Raw genomic sequence first — 19018 nt, 5'->3', positions numbered from 1 at the left:
ACCTCTCTTTTACGAACTCTTTTATGTCTGCATAAAAGATTTTTGGATTGATTTTTTTTTCTTTTTTAGAGATTTATTGTTTTTTTTTTTTTGTTGATATTATGAGACCTTATCTTTAGGAGCAAATAAATTCCATTTTTTGATGGCTAATATTTCTCACTACCTTAAAGACAGACCATCCCCAGAAATGAGCAGCAATCCAAGCTGTTTCCTTTGTTAATTTGGAGGCATTATGGAAAGGAAGGAATATTCTTTTTTCCTTACTACCGTTGTGCATACACAGGGAAGACTTACTACTGTTGTTGAAACACAGGGAAGACTTTCCCACCTTAAAAGAAAATTGTCCTTTGGGGTGCCTGGTGACTCAGTCAGTTAAGCCTCTGGTTTGGCTCAGGTAAAGATCTCCGGGTCCTGTGATCGAACCCCGCATCAGGCATTCTGCTCAGCACTGAGTCGGCTTGTCCCTCTCCCTCTGCTCTTTTCCCTCTCTGCCCCTGCCCCACCCTGGAATAAATACATAAAATCTTAAAAAAAATCTCCTTTGACACTCAGCCTTCCCACTTCATTCTTTCCATCAGTAACAACTTCTTCTTCTTTTTTTTTTTACATGTCCAGATTTCTTAAAAGAGTGATAACACTCCCATTGCTTCACCTCCTACTTCTTTCTTCAGTCCTTTATGCTCTGGTCTTTGTCCCATCACTCCACCCAAGCTGTAGTTGTTAAGAATACCAGTATAACTAAATGCAATGGACTCTTCTCATTCTTTATTCTTTTTTTTTTTTTTTTAAGATTTTATTCATTTATTCTTGAGAGACACACAGCGAGAGAGAGAGGCAGAGACACAGGCAGGAGAAGCAGGCTCCATGCAGGGAGCTCGACACAGGACTTGATCCCAGGTCCCCAGGATCACACCCTGGGCTGAAGGTGGCACTAAACCGCTGAGCCACCCGGGCTGCCTCACTTTATCCTTTTTGACAGCTGAACAACACCCACTGAAGCTGGCCTGACTGCTCTTTCTTGTTAACATAGTCTTTATTTGACTTTTATAAATCTAAGCCCTCCTGGTTTCCTCTTGCCTCTCTGGTTAACTCCACTCCTCTTTGCTGGGTCGCCTTCTACCTCTCTTTTTGGGCCCTTTTCCTACTCTTACCTACCTACTCTCAAAAGTACACATACCTGCTTGAAATGTTTATTCTTATGAGTCTAGTCTGTTTACTGGATGTCTTTACTTCCTAAGTCATCAGTGTCTTACCATTTTTAACTCTTCAGTATCTCTAAAACAAATCCTTTCTTCATCACTACTGCTACTACCCTAAGTCCAACCATTACCAGTCTGGTTCATTGCTATAGCCATTTCTGCCTTCCTATGCCATACTACAAATAACCCATCCTCTATACTGTATGCAGATAATTTTTAAAAAGCAGCTGTGGTCAATATTTTTTGTGTATTTAAATTTCTTTAAGGCTACAGTCTAAAATTCTTACTGTTGTCTTTAAGGCTCTTTGTGATCAGGCCCTGCATACATCTTTAATCTTATATCTTGTTCCCCCCATCTTTCAGCAGAGAGAACATGTTTCTCTTTTGATTTCTAAGATTTGTAGCATTAAAATTATAAGATATAGTAGAAATGAATATTTTGGTTTTAAAATACTGCTTATACAATTATTCTTCATTTTTATGTATTTTTCATGTTTAGGCATATGCATATGTATATCAAATGAGATAGTGTATGTCAAGGTGTTTATAATTTTGTAAATGTTAATATAAAATACTGTTTCTCTCAACTTTTTGCTTCCATCCATCATTCCTTTTGCTTCCAACTACATGATGGTAAAAGATATATGTACATCTGGTAACAATTCCATAGGAATGCTGGGGTAGAATAGACATGATTTTCCAATTTAGAGTGTCCTTTGAATGGGAAATTAGGAAACAGTCCATAAAATAAACCATTATGATAGGAGTGATATGTTTTGAAGAAAAGATTGCTTAGAACCTGGTCTGGATCATCTGTAGAGGTCTTTTTCAGGTCTTTACACTTGTGTCTTTAGCTTCCATGTTAAGAAAACATGTGACCATGGAATAATTTCCTATATATGTTTAATTTATGGATAAACTCCATGAATGTGCTATTTTAGCAGTACTTCTGGCATTCATACATTTTTCATATAACCCTTGTGTCTGTAGGAGGAAGGGTAATGCCAGACACCACCAATACCTGTGAAGATGACCATTATCTTGTGATTGGGGACATGCTAATATGAAATATGAATGCTCTAACTAAGTCTCAAATCACACCATTAGGACTCAGTGGAACAAAATCGCCAGCTATTGAGGTGGTTTCTTAAAGGTAAATAAGCTCCCTAACTTTGTCTGTAAATTAGAAGTAACCCCCCAAAAAAATTCTAACGGGATTTTTTTTTTAACTTGACAAACAAATGCTAAAATTAATATAGAAACATGCATACAATAATGGCCAGGAACATCCTAAAAAAGAAAAGTAATGAGAGATGGAACCAGCCCTAGAAGATGTTGAAAGATATTATTTAGCCACATTAATTAAAACCGTGTGATGAAGGCACATGTATAGATCTACAGATCAATGAAATAAAATAGGAGTACAGGAAAGAGACCCCAAAACACACAGGACATGATAAAATTGGCATCTCAAATCAGTGATGAAATTTATTCAGTAAATGGTGTTGGCATACCTGGGGAGCCAACTGGAAAAGAAAATAAAGTGGAATCTATAATACATACTTTGACCGGAATGAATTTTAAGTGGATCATGTTTTAAATGTAAAAAGCAAAGTTACAAAAGAAATAGAAGTAAATAAGAGAGAAATTTTTTACAATTTAGAATGAAGAGGGTTTTTCCAACTTTATAACTCTGAGGCAATAAAAGAAAAGGAAAAGGTAAATTAGACTTTATAAAAAAAAAGTGTTTCTGCATATTAAAAACTAACACAAGCAGGATCAGAAGATAAATTGAAAAATCATTTTACTCACCAAAGATTAGAGGCAAATTTTCTTAATATGTAAAATTTTTCTACGCATCAATAAGAAAAAGACCAACAATTCAGTAGAAAAATGAGCAAAGGGATGTATGGAGATTTTCCATAAATGAGTTACAGATGGCACTAAATATAAAGGTGTTCATTTTATGGGAAATACAAATTAAAACTGTGTTAGGTACCACTTTAAATAACTCCCATCACATTGGTAAAATAAAAATTTAACACACTGTTAGCATAGGTGTGGAGAAAGACGCTCATAGGTTGCTGGTGGGATTATGAATTGGGACACTATTTATTGAGGATAATTTGACAGCATATGTTAGAATTATTATTTTTTTAAATTTTTATTTATTTATGATAGTCACAGAGAGAGAGAGAGGCAGAGACACAGGCAGAGGGAGAAGCAGGCTCCATGCACTGGGAGCCCGATGTGGGACTCGATCCCGGGTCTCCAGGATCGCGCCCTGGGCCAAAGGCAGGTGCCAAACCGCTGCGCCACCCAGGGATCCCCATACGTTAGAATTATAAATGTACAGACTTCATTGACCCAACAGTTCTGTATCCAGGAATTTAGCTTATGCTAAATTGAAATGAAGTAGTATATTCAAGCAAAACATTGGAAACAACCTGAATTATTGACTGAAGACTGACTAAATAATAAATTACAGACAGAAGACTGACTAAATAATAAATAAATTAATGGTCCATCCACCTAATGGAATATTGTGCAGTTGTAAAAAAGAATGAGGAAAACTGTACTGATACGGAGTAATGTAGGTATTTGTTAAATGAAAAAAAAAGATGTAAAATGGTGTGGGTTATGCTGCCATTTTAATAGAGGGGAGAATAAAAATATACCAGCATTTATGTTGCTTTTATGTATGTGCATGCAGCATCTTTGGAAGGATTCACAAGAAACCATTAAGTGTCCTTGAGAGAAGCTGGGGGGCAAGCACATGCTTTCAATTTTTTTTTTCAATTTTACATCATAATAAAAATCAAATAAAAATTAGAAAAGTAGATGTAGAACAGTTGAGAAGTTAACATTGTATCTTCAGTTTATCAATTCAGAAATGTTATTTCTTGTTATAATTTCTTGGGTTAGACCTTGTGAAGGAATTCTTTTTCTGTCTGGTGAATTCTTTTTCTGTCTGACCTTTTGGATTTGTGAAGTGTGTTTTATTGCTTCTTTTTTCTTTTAAATCTCTATGGTCTAAACGACTGCACAGAAGTATACTGTCCTCTTAAAATTGTAAGGATTTACTTGTGGTCGAGTAATGCATTGCCTTTTACATTTTCATTTTTCCAGAAGGTCCTTTGACTTGTTTTGAGTTGGTTACGGTATGAAGACAAAAATAATTTGATACCACAAAAAATGGAAACTTTTTTTTCCTACTATATGTCTGAGAAACCGCTCTTTTAGGGATTTTTCATTTTCATTGGTGTTTGCCTTGTGAGGGATATCTTTAAGAGAAATAGATTTTATTTGGACCCACCCTTGTTGAATATCAAGTAAACACTAGAATAAAGCGATATGAACCTTCCTATATATAATATTTTCCCAAGAAAATATATGTCCCGCTACAAAAAATTTTCCACTCTGGTGATACACCAAACATGAAAGGATGATTAGATGCATCTTGATGTTATTAGCATGTCCTGGACCTACAGCACGTAGGAGATCCAGTTATTGCTACTCAAAAAGAACTAAAAGTATGGGTACACTTTGAAAAAGGACTCTTAGCAACACAAATGTCAAGTTACATCTGATAGCAAACAAAACTGTCAAGCCCCTTTTGTGTGATGTTTAAGATGAAACAATGGCTTTGTTTGTTCTTTATGATTATATTTAAAGATTTTATTTATTTATTCATGAGAAACACACAGAGAGAGGCAGAGACATAGACAGAGGGAGAAGCAGGCTCCCTGTGGGGAGCCTGATGTGGCACTTTATCCCAGGGTCCTGGGATCCCACGCCCTGAGCTGAAGGCAGATGCTCAACCACTGAGCCACCAGGCATCTCTATTCTTTATGATTTTAAATAGCTTTGGAACTATTTTGTTCTGTTTATCACTATCCTCACACTAGATTTTGTAGAGCTTTAAATGATTCCCAGCATTTGGACATCCAGTAAGTAGTTAAATCTCCTCATAAAAGTAGAGCTCCAGAAAAATGTTCCTAACAGCATCTGTAGGATGGTTTTCCTACTATATATAAAACTAATTTTTGAAAATACTAGTACTGTAATATCCATTTCCAGCTTTTAGGACTTCAGATCTTGACAAAAACCAAGGGTATGGAGTGTATTGCATCAGGAGTCCTTTCTGGGTGGAAGTGCAGGAAATGCTGAGCTGGCTAGGATTTTCTGGCACTTAGTAGGTACTGAAGAAATATTTGTTTATTGGAACATGTTGGCTGGAGACCAGGGAGATATACCTCTCTGCACTGACCATTAAGTCTTCTTCAGTGTTGACTTTTGTTCCCTTTGGTTTTTGTGCCGGCAATTACCAGTCCCTACTTTAGAATAACCACCACAAGCGCAAATTCTTTCGTGTGTTCATAAACACCTTCTACTGCTCCTTATGGAGTGAGTCATTGCAGGATTTAATATGTAAAGAATACCATTGCAGTTTTTTTTTTTAAAGTGAAAATCCTCTCCAGAGTTTTCTTTTGTGAATGATACTGAGTTTATTTAGAGTTAGGTACACATGTCTTGGACAAAGAGCTCAAAGTAACTAACATTGTGATGGATGTCATGGCTTCATTTTAAAGCATGAAGGAAGGCACACACATGCCTCAGTGGTGAACAGACAGTTGCTGCAGTTTATTTTGTTCTAGTCTGTGACATGTGGCCTCTTGGCTGTAGAATACCAGCACACAGTGTATTATGTCTTTGATCATCAGAGTAATATATTTTTCCCTGTTGTGCAGCTGGAACTGCATATAGCAAATGAGTGCCATGAGAAGGACTGTTTTTCTTTAGCAGTTGAGGCATCACTGCAGTGTGGAGTGAGTAGATCTCTCCATCACAGTGTATTACGTAGTTTACTGCTAAATAAATGCAATACAATTCATTCCAAACAAATGTAAAATTTAGTAGGGCTTTTCATGGAGAAGTGGAATGCAGATATCTTTCTCCATATAACAGATGAAGTTGGTTATAACTAACATGTGTTACACCAGTGAAGGTCCACCTGCTAAACTTTTTGTTCTTTGTTGAGGGAAAGAAAGTAGAGTGATACAGATATGCTTAGGAAAATGAGAACTGGAATGCAGGCCAAAAGCTGCTCTGTTCCAGATGAATGCAGCCAAGACTAAGTAGCATCTTGTTTATTTGATAGACAAGGGTGTCTGGTGGTGGTTGGTCCTGCTTGCTCTCTTACGTACCTTCTCCTTCACTCTGCCTAGAGTTAGCAGTCCTTTGGTAATAAAAATAGCCAGAATATACAGCTGTATTTTGGAGCTGAAAGAGATATAATCCTTTTCCACCTCAACTCTTCTCTGATATTTTTGCAAAGGGATTATGTGAGTACTCTACTGCCCTTGCCTTTGACACTCCCATCAGCATTGATACTCTTGAGATGTGTTTTTTATTTGTGATTAGGTACTTTCATATAGTTACACAGCAGATAGTGACAAAATTAACTGGACTCTAAGAGAGGTAACAATTCTCTCTTTCTCTAGCATTTTTCCCCCCAGTTTCCTAAAAGTGCTATACCAAAAGCAGTAAAGTTAAGATGCCTTCTGTGAAGAAATTTAATGTTTGGGGTTGGTGAGGGGGTAAATAGGAAGTTAAAGAGCTAATTTGCAATGAACTGAAATAGAGGGTATCCAAAAGCAAGAGAGAGAGAGCACAAGCCAGGGGGGAGAGGCAGAGGGAGAGGGAGAAGCAGGCTCCCAGAGCCTGATGCGGGGCCAGATACCAGGACCCTGGAATCATGACCCAAGCTGAAGGCAGATATATAACCAGCTGAGCCACCCAGGAGCCCTGATAGACTTATTTTTAAACAGCATACTGGTTTTACTTTCAAATAACATGCTCAGTATAATTTCTTTAACCTCGAAACACCTTTCTGGAGGTTTTCCTCCAGGTAAAGTTTCTCTAAATTCAAATCAATGGATGCAGTTCTTAATTTGAAATAAGTACAGTAAATAGTGTGTCCAAAATGGACACACAGGGAAAATAATGTGCTTACTGATTGAGACTATTATTTGAAAGTATAATTTAGTGTTACAATGTAAGAATGAGTTTATCTTATTTTTAAAAAAGTTTCAGATAACCTATATTTTGTTTCTGTTTAGAATTTTTTTCTTTTCAAGTTTGAAGCATAGTGCTCAAATAACTACAGTCAGCAGAGAGACTAGGCAGCTGAGGAGTGTCCCCTCCCCATTAGGTTAAAGATCTGGGCAGCTTGGAACTGCACCTTCAGCTTTGGGAGGTGGGGGAATGGTGACAAGCAGAGGATGGAGTTGGAGGGCAGTGTGGCTGGCTGGCTTTTTCACTCTAGCAGCTGGCTGTAGTCATAAGTGAATTCATGACCCTGTTTTGAGTAGGTGAAGGCCTGGAAAGGTTGATGACTAGCATAACAATGTTATTGTAACATTTCTTCTTTTCATCTTGTACTTAATGATGTATAAGAATTTTTTTCTTACACATGCCAGTGGCTTTTGGGACTGTTCAAGTAATACAATCATCTTACTTAGAAAACATGAAACAAATGCTAAAGTCTTCAGAAAGACTGATGGAAAAACTACCACTTTAATGATACTTAACAAAATTGCCAGGGCCACCTGGGTGGCTCAGTGGGTTAAGTGTCTACCTTTGGCTCATGTCATGATCCTGACGTCCTGGGGTTGAGCCTGCCTCAGGCTTCCTGCTCAGCAGACAGCCTTCTTCTCCCCGTCTACTCCTTCCCTTGCTTATGCTCGCTCTCTCTCTCTCTCCCTCTCTCGCTCACTTTCTCTCAGATAGATAGATAGATAGATAGATAGATAAATAAATAAATAAATAAATAAATAAATAAATAAATAAATAAAATCTCTTAAAAATTTGCCAGATAGGGATCAGGTTTATACTGTTAAAATGTTGTTTTTGCTGCAACAGAGAATCTCTGATCATTCTTGACAGAAAGTCTTCCAAATGATAGTTTTTAGATCAAGTGTGGTAGTGAAAAGTGTACATAGCTCTGAGAGTCTAGGCAGGGAGGAAAGATTCACAAGGGTAAAAGAATACTACCACTCCAGCACAGCATTTTGAACAGTTGCTTTACTGTTGTTCAGTTGAATATGAAGTCATGAGACAACAGGGTTTAAGAAATGTTAAGATTACAGGTGACCATTTTGGTCCTGATGGGTATTATTTCTCTTTGCTGGGAAGAAGCCCAAATGTTGGTGGAGTGACTTTGAATTTAGATGGCATGTTGGAACCTTTGTGTTCCCAAAATTGCTGAAATAAATTTTGGATCCATTGAGCTACATGTAAATGGCCTTTTTTTTTTTTTCTTCTTCGTGTTTTAAACACTGGCTCTCTATCTTAGATGAATCTTATGAGGGAGATCCTGCAGTCATGAGGTTTGACTATGTTGTCATGTCCCCTTCGATTTATAAGATGAGTGTGGTCTTTCATCCCAAATAGTATGATACCATGGACTTGATGTAACACACTTACTATTTAGTGATGGTTAATATGTTACATTTAAGAAGGCAGGGGTGCCTGGGTGGCTTAGCGGTTGAGCATCTGACTTTGGCTCAGGGCGTGATCCTGGAGGCCCTGGGACTGATTCCCACATCGGGCTCCCTGTGAGGAGCCTGCTTCTCCCTCTGCCCTGTGTCTCTGCCTCTCTTTCTCTGTGTCTCTCATGAATAAATAAATAAAATCTTTAAAAAAAATAAGGCAGTTAATTATTTTGAGAAAGCTTTTCACTGAAAGTGGCAAAAATAGAAGCATTTTAGTGTTTAAAGGAGTTCTTCCGGGACGCCTTGGTGGCTCAGCGGTTGAGCATCTGCCTTCGGCTCAGGGCATGATCCCGGGGTCCCAGGATCAAGTCCCACATCAGGCTCCCTGTGTAGAGCCTGCTTCTCCCTCTGCCTATGTCTCTGCTGCTCTCTCTGTCTCTCTCATGAATAAATAAATAAAATAAAAAAAATAAAGGAGTTCTTCCAAACGAGTGTGTACTGCTGGGCTGTCAGGGAAATGCTTAGGATCTTTTAAGTTTTATTTTATTTTTTATAAAGAATTTATTTATTTATTCATGACAGAGAGAGAGGGAGGGAGGGAGGGAAGGAGGGAGGGAGGGAGGGAGGGAGAGGCACAGACACAGGCAGAGGGAGAAGCAGGCTCCATGCAGAGAGCCTGATGTGGGACTTGATCCTGGGTCTTCAGGATCACACCCTGGGCTGAAGGCGGCGCCAAACTGCTGGGCCACTGGGGCTGCCCGGTTTTAAACCATCTTTATAGATGCTTATAGTGGAAGTGTAACTATCTTGGGACAGCATAGTGATGAGAAAAATAATAAAAGGCAGTGTGATCTGACAGAAAGAACATTTTCTTTTTTAAATATTTTATTTAAATTTAATTTGTCGCGCCTGGGTGGCTCAGCCAGTTAAATTTAATTTGCCAACGTATAGCATAACACCCAGTGCTCATCCCATCTCATGCCCTCCTTAGTGTCCATCACCCAGCTACCCCATCCTCCCATCCTCTTCCCCTCCTGCAACTCTGTTTCCTAGAGTTAGGAGTCATGGTTTGTCTTCCTCTCTAATTTTTCCCTACTCAGTTTCCCTCCTTTCCCTTATGGTCCCTTTCACTATTTTTTATATTCCATGTATGAGTGAAACCGAAACCATATGATAATTGGCGTTCTCGATTCACTTATTTCGCAAGCATAATACCCTTCAGTAGAAAGAACTTTTTCTTTGTAGTTAGGCAGATCAGAGTTTGGATTCTGATCTAGCACTTACTGCGTTTGTGACCCGGGCAAGTAAGTTACTTAATTTCTCTGGGCCTCGGCTGTGTTAATTGAGATAATTTACATCTTGTATCTAGGCCAGTGCATTGGTGCTTTATCACTGTTAATGCTCTTTTCCTCTTTCATTGTTTCATGATGGAATGTACGTATTTTGTACAGCACATAATGTCTCCACCAGGCAGAGTAGTTTATTTGGCTCTATCGTTGACAGTCCACCGTATCTTGGTTCTTTTTGGAGCATATTCTCTCAACCCCTGTATTCCTTGGGCAGAGAGGTGTGCATAACTCTTGCAAGCCTTGTTGATCGTGCCTACTTACCTGGGGTTTCACAGAGCAGCTAACCTGGCTCTCTCTCTTCCTTTTGAATGGCAACAAATACCTCAGACTGTTTGGTGCCTGGTTGGATATAATTTACTGCCACCTCCAGATATGGAGGTTTGCACTCACTCAGAAGTCCCTCCTCATAGCCACACCACTTGGCGTGGTGGGCACAGGAGATAGGGCATAGGAGATAATGGGAACAGTGGTAATGTTGCCTGGCAATTGGACATGGCTAAAGATGGAAAAATCTCCAGCTAAAGATGGTAAATATCTGAGGGCTAGTCTGCATTTGGCATTTATATATTACATACTAATTGAGAACATATTTTTATGCTTTGAAGTTGTGAAAAATTTTGCCTACATTCCAGATTGATGTCTGTGCTCTGAGCTTGCTATTTGTTTCAAGTACTGCATTAAGGAAGCACAGACCCCTCAGAGGCCTTTGGTTTATCCCCAGTACATCAGTGGACATTTCTCCTCCTGCTTCTGAGTGATTTTGCCTTTGCCTTTGTGCCTTGGCAATTTTTTTTCCTCCCTGTTTCAAATACGGATTAATACTTCCTTTACTTGAGCTGTGGCTATTTTACATGGATTGGTGATTGCAATTTTTTTCTGAGCAGGTGTGGAGCAATGAATAGTCTTTTTAATTTTGTTTTTTTGGATTTACATTTTTTTATAACCTCTTCAGTAACAAATGGTAAAACTCCATGTCCACACTCTTTTTCAGTCAATAGTTAATGTTTCTTCCATACTTACCAGCTGCTTATCATGGGCACAGCTGACAGAACCAGAAGAGCCTTTGCAGTAAGGTGAGCTGAGCTGGCATTTGAGTAGAACAAAAGGCTTTGGTATAGAATTAGGGCTTTGACAAAGTGAACAAATGTAAAGGCAGCTGGAAACTTGAGTGTTGCTAATCAGGAATATATTTGGTGATTCTGAAGTTTCTAAAACCTATATGCTTAAGCAGAATAATTCAACAACTTGTGGGTTAATCTTCCTGCTTTAAAATCCTTTTGTATGGATTTAAAAAATGTTTTTCATACCTTTGAATATCTTACTTTCTCAAAAAACATTGCCAGCTCTCATTTTTCTTTATTTTTCTATCTCAACAAAATCATGATGGACTTTTGAGGCTCTTTCTCCATTTGCTCTTGCCACATGCCTTCTATGCAACTCAGTTATGACAGACCTCTTTATCTTTAGTTGCTAAGACTCTTTTGAAAGGAGCATTTGCTTTTATTATTTTATTTATGATATTGATAATGAATGAATACCATGTAGAGTTCAAAGGGGCTTATTCTAACTTTTGAGAATTTAATACTTTACCTGTAGTTGCTTGGGTATAAAACAGCTTTTCTACAGTAGATTGGCTTCTGCTTTTGGGAGATATCTATACTTTTCCTAAATCAGCAAATGGGTAATACTAGTAATAAGATACAGTAAATCCGTTACCTATCCCAAACCAGCCATATGTTTATATAAGTTGCCTGAAAACTAGGATTGTGTCTATTTCCTGTTCTCTTCTATGCCTCAAGCTGGAGAAACTTATGGTTATGTTAATTAACATTCCTGCACTATTAAAAATAATGGAATATTTTAAATGTTGCAAATATAGAAAAGGGCTAAGACAACACTTTTGAGATTCAAATATAGAAGTTATGGGTTGAGAGAGTGCTTTTTAAAATTAATTGGGTGCTTATAGTAGTCTGTACTCTAAATTGGGTGCTTACAGTAGTCTGTACTGTAGAGCTATATGGCAAAAGTCCTTCACATGTTGAACACTCTACAAATGTATTTAAGACTAATTTGAATAAATGAGTGGTCAAAGCTACTCTTTGGGAAACAGAACAAAACAAAAGAAAACACCTCCCAGACCATCTCTTCCTTTTCCTTCTCCCCTTTGAAAGGTGGAAGAGAGAACAGGTCACATTTCAAAACTTTGCTTGGTGAACTTATTAACTCCTTGAAAAATCACTATTAGCTGAATAGCTCCCCACATAGCAAAATATTTTTTTAAGATATAAGAAACATTTTGGTTTTATACTGTTCTTTTGAAATTAAGAAGAATGCTTTAGCAGTGACATTCTTGTTCTAGGAGAGGTTCGGTTGAAATTCTTATGGTAAACTTGCTAGACAATGATGACAGTAATAACAGCAGCAATAGTCATTACTTTTATAATAAGGGGTACAGGGGCAGCCCCGGTGGCGCAGCGGTTTAGTGCCGCCTGCAGCCTGGGGTGTGATCCTGGAGACCCAGGATCGAGTCCCACATCGGGTTTCCTGCATGGAGCCTGCTTCTCCCTCTGCTTGTGTCTGCCTCTCTCTTCACTCTCTCTGAATGAATAAATAAGTAAATCTTTAAAAAATAAAAAAAAGTTAAAAAAAATCCTTTCTTTAAAAAAAATAATAAGGGGTACATATATTCTAAGAGTTTATGTATATTAATTTGTTTAAAATAAAAGGTACATAAGGAAACTGAGCTACAGGCATTAAGTAACTTGTCCACTGTTAAATAGCTGGTGAATGGCAGGGCTAGAAATTGAGCCCACACAGTGGCTCAGAAAATCTATGCTCTTAACCACTTCACTATCTAGTGACTGAGAGGCTTTAAGTTTTCTTGGGTTAGAATTGTGACTTTGGGTATTTTGCTACTAGGAAATCTTACAGTGGAAATCTATATTGTTTACATAGAAGTAGGAATAATGATGAAATTGACAATTTCACAGTTGAAATTGGTAAATTCTGATTTTGGTTCTGCAGTAAGCAGACTGCCTTTAACTTGTCTTTTGAGTCCTTCTAAATCATTGTTTTTTCATTCTTTGTCACTCGAAGACCCATAAATGCATTCTGGTACACTGGAGTACTTGTCCCCAAGTTTATTTGGGGAAAAGAAAGGGAGAGAAGAGGCGAAAAAATGATGAAAGTCACCGTGTGTCAGTGGAACTCTCGTCCGTTCTCCTGCCCTTGAGGCACACTCTGTGTGCTCTGGAGGGCTCCTCCCCCTTGGAGGGTTCCTCCCTTTAGGTAGGCTGTCCTCGCCCGAGACTTGTGGTACTCTATATACTTGTATCCTGAAATGGAAGTATGCTTTTCTTGCAGCTTTAAGAACTCTGCAACTTAAGGAGAAGGTAAGGAAATGAAAAAAAACTGTGATGATTTAGAAACTATCTTGTGGAAGAAAAAACCCCAGTTTAAGAGTCTCAATACAATTTTGACATATATAAATCTGTTCAGTGTCTGTCTGCCCAGGTCTGATTGTTCATGCAACTGTCAGTGTTGTCATTAGAGGTTCTCGCAGCCACAGATGCATCTCGAGGAGGACATGCTGGGTAGAGAGTAGGCACATCTGTATCTGTGCCAGCCTTGGTGGATAAAAGGTGCCTGTAGTTTCTGATTTGGAAACCACAACAAAAGCAAGTCCCTTGGCCAATCTGGGGAATTTCTGTAGTGAGAATGTGTCACTAATGACATTTCTTGAGAGCATCTGCAGCACGAGGCAGAGTTGAATTTTTATTTCTTTTTTTTTTTTTTTAAATATTTTATTTATTTATTCATGAGAGACACAGAGAGAGAGGCAGAGACACAGGCAGAGGGAGAAGCAGGCTCCATGCAGGGAGCCCGACGTGGGACCCGATCCCGGGTCTCCAGGATCACGCCCTGGGCGGAAGGCGGCGCTAGACCGCGGAGCCACCGGGCAGCCCCTGAATTTTTATTTCTTTTATTCTTTTCTTTCATCTCCTTTGCTACAGAGCTCCTATTCTTCTTCTTCTCCATTTTCTCTCTCCTTTCCTTGATGCTCTGTTGGCCAGCCTGTCTGCCATTCTCCCTGTCTACATGTAGTATGTCCTGCCTTCCCCAAAGAATTCAAGGGCAGCTAGTTGGCTACAATGAAGAGAATATGGCATTTCACAATTTTTTACTGTATTTATTTTAAAAAGTTTTTTTTTCCTCTAGGACTACTCATTTTGAATAAGAAGGTTACTATAGTTAACATTTATCTTATGTCTTTCATAAAGGGGAAAAATACTAGAATTCAGAAATACTGTGGCCAGCAATATGCCCAAATCTCAATTTTTTTGTTCAAATACCTTCGAATACCTTATTCCTCTCTGTTATTAAACCTGTACTTATATTATAAGAAAGTAATTTTTTTTTGTATTTTTCAAAATTTTTTTCCAAGTGAAATGGAAATTCCTATTCTCTTGTGCTCTGTCCTCTCATCCTTGTCTTTGTTCCTTGCTTTGAAGAACTCACAGGTGATAGAATTTTTGTGGATGAGCATTGTCATTTGGGCAGCAATCTCCAAAGTAGTACAATTGATCCTTTACCAACATGGGTTTGTACTTTGTGGATCCAGTTATATATGGATGTTTTTCAGTTATTCTACTGGAAAATTTTTGGAGATTTGTGACAGCTTGAGAAAACTCCAGAAGAACTGCATAGCCTAAAAATATTGAAAAAATCAAGAGAGAGGTATATAGTGAATGCATAAAATATATATAGATACTAGTCTATTTTATAATCAACTACCATAAAATATACACAGATCTATTATGAAAGTTCCAATTTATCAAAGCTTATGTACACAGACTGTATGTGGCACCATTCACAGTGGAGAGACGTAAATGGAAAGGTGTGTTATTAAATCACAGTCACACAAAATTAACTGTTGTACATATTGTACTGCTCTAATATTGTAGACACTTTTTGTTGCTTTTGCACTGAGCTCAAGTGTTGCAAGTATCTGGTTAAAACACAGGGTGACACTAATCTTCTAGTGCATAGTTCATCTCTTTGATAAACTGTGCATTGCAGTAAAAGTGATCTTGTGATTCTCGTGTATTTTTTCGTTTAGTGCAATACTGTAAACCTTGAATAACACCAAGGGACCAATAGAAAGTGCCACTAGTGATGCTGAAAGTGCTCCCAAAAAACAGAGAAAAGTTATGGCATTACAAGAAAATGTGGAATTATTTATTATCTACCATACATTGAGGTCTGCAGCTATGGTTGCACCATTTCAAGATAAAGGAATCCAGCATAAGGACCAATGTTAAAAAAAAAAAAAAAGAGTTGTATTAAGCAGTTGCTGCAAGTGTGCTATAGGCACAAAAACCTTGAATTTTTTGCAAGATACTTTTTCATCTCATAATGAACATGTGCTTCTATGTGGGTGCAGGGTTGTTGCAAGAAAGGCATTCCTATAGACTCTTAATGTGATTTGAAAAAGGGAAGTCATTATATGACAACTTAAAGCAAAATGAAGGTAAAGGATCTAAAGCTGGAGAATTTAATGCCAGCAAAGGATGGTTTGATAATTTTAGAGAAAGTTTTGATTTAAGCATGCCAAGGTAACTGGAGAAACGGTTTCTGCTGACTAGAGGTAGCTGAAGAGTTCCCAGATGCCATTAGGAAAATCACTGAGGTGAAAGGATATCTGCCTGAACAGGTTTTTAATGCAGACAAAAGTGCCCTATTGTGGAAAAGAGAATGCCCCAGAGGACATTTAATAGTAAGGAAGAGAAGTGAGCACCAGGATTTAAGGCAGGAAGGGTAGGCTAAATCCACTATTTTGGGCAAATGCAGTTGAATTTATCATCAGGACTGCTCTTATCTATAAAGCTACTAGCTCCTCAGCCTTCAAGGGAAAGGATAAATACCAGCTGCCAGTCTTTTGATTATACAACAAGAAGGCCTGGACACTGAGAACCCTTTTTCTGTATTGGTTCCATTGATGCTTGAAATCAGGAAGTACCTTGCTAGTAAGGGACTACTTTTTAAAATTCTTTTGATATTGGACAGTACCCCTGGCCACCTAGAACCCCATGAGTTCAACAGTGAAGGCATCCAAGTGGTCTACTTGCTGTAAAACACAACATACCTAATTCAGCCTCTAGATTCAGCGAGTCTTAGCACCTTTAAGGCTCATTACACATGGCACTTTGTGGAAAGGATTGTCAGTGCTGTGGAAGAGAACCCTTATAGAACATCATGAAAGTGTGGAAGGATTACATCACTGAAAATGCTATCGTTGTTTTAGAAAAAGTCAAGAAAACCATCAAGCCAAAACAATACATTCCTGCTAAAGAAAACTGTGTCCAGATGTTCTGCACGATGGCACAGGATTTATAACAGAGCCCAGTCAAGGAAATCATGAAAGAGATTGTGGTATGGGAAAAAAGGTGGGGGCGAAGGGTTTCAAGATAGGGACCTTGGAGAAATTCAAGAGCTAATAGACACCACACCAGATGAACTAACAGAAGATGACTTGATGGAGGTGAGCGCTTCGGAATAAGTGTCACAGAATGAGAAAGAAGACAGGAGAAGCTGTGCCAGAAAACCAAATGACATTAGACAGTAGGGCAGAAGGGTTCTGGTTACTCAAGACTGCTTTTGACTTTCTTTATGACATGGAACCTTCTATGATGCAAGCACTGAAACTAAACAAATGTTGGTACCATATAGCAACATTTTTAGAGAAATGAGAAAGCAAAAACGCCAGAAATGACTGTGTATTGCCATGAAATTATGCCGAAGTGTGCCTGTCTCTTGCTCCCATTCCACCTGCTTCACCTTCTCCAACTCTGTTACTCCTGAGACAGCAAGACCAACCTGTCTTTTTCTTCCTCCTCCTCCTCAACCTACTCAGCCTGAAGATGACTGGCAAAAGAAGATTTTATGATGATCCACTCCCATTTAATGAAAGTGAATAATCATGCTGTACAGTTAATGAATTTATCTGTTGTATCTATTCATGTGGAAATCTAGTAACTATGGCAAGAACTGTTTTTTATGTTACCATCATCATCACCTAAGTATTAATTGTGTATAACATTGTGTGCAGGGGCAGCCCAGGTGGCTCAGCGGTTTAGCACCTGCCTTCAGCCCAGGGCCTGGTCCTGGAGACCAGGGATCGAGTCCTACATCAGGCTTCCTGCATGGAACCTGCTTCTCCCTCTGCCTGTGTCTCTGCCTCTCTCTTTCTTTCTCTCTCTGTGTGTCTCATGAATAAATAAAATAAAAAATCTTAAAACAACAACAACAACAACAACAACAACAAAAACCCCATTGTGTGCAGGATGTATGGAAATGGATATCTTATCCTTAGGCTTATAGTGACCGGTTTTTATTTTTTTTATTTTTATTTTTATTTTTTTTAATTTTTTTATTTTATGATAGTCACAGAGAGAGAGAGCGAGGCAGAGACACAGGCAGAGGGAGAAGCAGGCTCCATGCACCGGGAGCCCGATATGGGATTCGATCCTGGGTCTCCAGGATCGCGCCCTGGGCCAAAGGCAGGCGCCAAACTGCTGCGCCACCCAGGGATCCCGTGACCGGTTTTTAATATAAAATTAATAACACATTACATTAGTATTTCTACTGTCTTATAATTGCTTTTAAAGAATTACATTATTGTACAGAATACCACTCATAATTGGAGAAAATGTCTGTCAGCCTATCATTTCAGGTAAGTGGTTTTAAAAATGTAACAATGTTCCCAATACTGTGTTCTGAATATGGCTATAATACTGTATGCCATAAAAATTTTACAACAATTAATTCATTAGTGTATAGGCTACGTGAAGTAATCATATCAATTACACTAGACTACCATAAAGCAATCATACTGCTGTTTCTTTGTTATCAATGTATGAATCATTATACCCGTAAATAAATATGAATTTATTTTTTACATTCCTTTTTTTTTTTTTAAGATTTTATTTATTCATGAGAGACACAAAGAGAGCGAGCGGCAGAGACATAGGCAGAGGGAGAAGCAGGCACCATGTAGGGAACCTAATGTGGGACTCAATCCCAGGACTCTGGGATCATGCCCCGAGCCGAAGGCAGATGCCCAACCACTGAGCCACCCAGGCATCCCTATTTTTTCATTTTTGATGTCTGGTGTTAGTAACATATATAACATCTACAGTGTTTTTATATTATTTAATATAATATAAGACAATATTGATGTGTAGATACTGATGATTCATTCATTATGTAAACAGACAACATAAGCTTGTGGTATCAGTAAATACGGTATAGCACTGTAGCTGTATTTTCTCTTATGATTTCCTTAGTAACATTTTCTTTTCTCTAGCTTAGAGAAAATACAGTGTAAAGTAAACATACACTATAAGAATACAGTATATAATATAACATGTAAAACATTCTGGAGGCAAATTTGTATAAGTGGAAATGCCAATATAATTTTATTTTAAATATAACTGTACTTAAGCTGTGGAAATACGTGAAAACATATATAATTTTGTATAGTCAGCATTTCCAGACAGCTGATGATTCGCCCCTTTAAGAATCTCAACTGTGCTCTTTTAGATTGTATAGCTATTAGCATCTAGATATGTAGGGCCAAAATGGTCTAGATTGCTGGACTTTGGGGGTTTTGGGTCTGCTTTTTTATAGATTTTTTTTTTTGTCTTCTTCCTTATAAAACTCTTCTCAAACAAGCTGTTTTAATCTGTAGGGAACTTGGAAACAAGATAACTAGCCTTATTGCATGATATATAAAATTATAGCAAGTAGTCCCTGAGTCAAAATCTGTGGAGCGTCCCAGTTATAGGGTTAGGATAAAGTTGTTGACTGGTTGAATTTAGGATATGTAAGGAATTTTTTCATTTTGTGAGCTGTTTATTTTATGCCCATGTTCTGTTGTATTAAATTATTTCTACTACAAACCAGCAATGTATCT

General features: G+C 38.1%; 1 protein-coding gene across 1 annotated transcript in view; it reads left to right on the top strand.

Annotated features, from left to right (window-relative positions):
• The window catches only part of ZSWIM6 (zinc finger SWIM-type containing 6), a 192763-nt gene that overhangs the window by 40432 nt on the left and 133313 nt on the right, over positions 1-19018 (top strand). The window lies entirely within an intron of this gene.

The sequence above is a fragment of the Nyctereutes procyonoides genome, unplaced genomic scaffold, assembly GCF_905146905.1.
Source record: "Nyctereutes procyonoides isolate TBG_1078 unplaced genomic scaffold, NYPRO_anot_genome, whole genome shotgun sequence".
In the NCBI taxonomy this organism is placed as follows: domain Eukaryota; kingdom Metazoa; phylum Chordata; class Mammalia; order Carnivora; family Canidae; genus Nyctereutes; species Nyctereutes procyonoides.
This window is presented reverse-complemented; position numbering and strand designations above follow the sequence as displayed.